The following is a 1,826-nucleotide window of genomic DNA, read 5'->3' as shown; positions in this document are numbered from 1 at the left end:
AGGCAAGATTTTTAGAAGAGCTACCATAGATAGTGTCAAAGGCTCAGAAATGGAAAAAGTAAAACCAATGAATCCCTAAATATTAATTAGCTAAGAGTTTATTGTGTACATGCCAAAAAGAGAGTTTGTAAACAGGAAACACTCAAACCAAAACATGAAAGAAAGCTTAGGAGTATATATGGTGAGGCAAAAGTAGGTTTACAGTTGTTCATATGGAAAATAATACAATCCTATCTAATAAAAGACAAAAAGGGTAATTGACAGTATCTTTGCTATGATTCCCATTGGCTAATCAGGGCTATATGCAAATTAACTGCCAAGAAAGATGGAGGTTAATTTGCATATGGAGGTGCAATGATGGGAGGCGAAAGGGGAAGGACGAAAGAACTGTGATCGGAAACCCAGGCGGCAGGCAAGAGCCTGGTGGCAGGGCAAAGGTGGCCGCCTTTGCCCGCCCCCCAGCCGGTGATTGTGATCGGAGATCCCAGGGTTGCAGGCACTGCGGCTGCACCCCGAGGGCAGAGTGCCGCCTTGCCTGTGGCCCTGTCATCGCCAGCGCGATTGGAGATCTCTGTCCCTTGGGGTTTTTAACAATAGATTGCTAAGATATGGTCTCTCCCTGGAGGTGACATTTGATAAAGGTTCTAAAAGTATGTGAGGGAACAAGTCATGTAAATATATGAGTGTTATGAGGCAAGTATTTCCCAAACATAGTAAACAACAAAGATAAAGGCCATTTTGGAGAACAAACTTGGTTTCTGTTTTTTGTTTTTAATACTCACCTCAGGATATTTTTCCATTGATATTTTAGAGAGAGTGGAAGAGAGAGGGAAATACAGAAATATCAATGTGAGAGAAACATCGTTGGTTGCCCTGACACCTGGGAGGAGACTGCAACAAAAGTACTTGCCCTTGACTGGAATCAAACCTGGGACCCTTTGGTCTGCAGGCTGAAGCTCTATCCACTGAGCCAAACTGGCTATGGTTGGAGAACCATCTTGGGTTATCTGAGGAACAGATAGGCCTGAGTAGCTAACACAGTCAGCAAAGAATAAATGTTTAGGAAGGTCGTGAACAGCCTTATAAGGTGTACTCCCCACCACCCCCACCCCCGAGTGTTATAGAAAGCACAGGGAGCATTAAGAACTAAAAAAAATAAAACCAACTAAAAACCATAAACTCATAGCTTTTATACAATATTAAAGTGTGAGAACAATTCTAAGATAAGTGTTCTGAGTAAGTATAGAGCTTAAAGATATTATAGAATAGATTGGAAAAGGTCAAAGTTCAGTTTCTTTGAAAATTTTGTTACCATTCAAATTCTCAGAAGCTATGGGAAAATTTACTTTAAGTTCATCATGGGGCTGGATGTAAAACCAGGAAGGCTGGGAGTCTTGTTTCCTAGCTAGTGGTTAGACAATTTGTTTTGTTGTTGCCGTTTTGTTTTAATTTTTTAAATTGATTTCAGAGAGAGAGAAAGAGATAGGGAAAGGAAGAGAGAAAGAGAAACATTGAAGTGAGAGAGAAACATTGATCAACTTACTGGGGATGGAACCCGCAACCTAGGTATGTGCCCTAACTGGAAATCGAAACTGCAACCCTTTGGTGCATGGCAAGGTCCTCCAACCAACTGACCCACACAGGCCAGGGCAATGATGTGCACTTATTAAGAAGGGTGGAGAAAAATAATTGGGGACTAAGTCCCGTAAGGACTACTGTGAGAAAGCACATCAGTTGGTTGACTCCAGTACAAGTCTTTCAGAACCTTTCACAGGTAAGACATCAGTGACTTTCTATTTCAAAAAGATCTTGCTTTCTCTGAAGAT

The sequence above is a fragment of the Myotis davidii genome, unplaced genomic scaffold (assembly GCF_000327345.1).
Source record: "Myotis davidii unplaced genomic scaffold, ASM32734v1 scaffold210, whole genome shotgun sequence".
Lineage (NCBI taxonomy): Eukaryota > Metazoa > Chordata > Mammalia > Chiroptera > Vespertilionidae > Myotis > Myotis davidii.
This window is presented reverse-complemented; position numbering follows the sequence as displayed.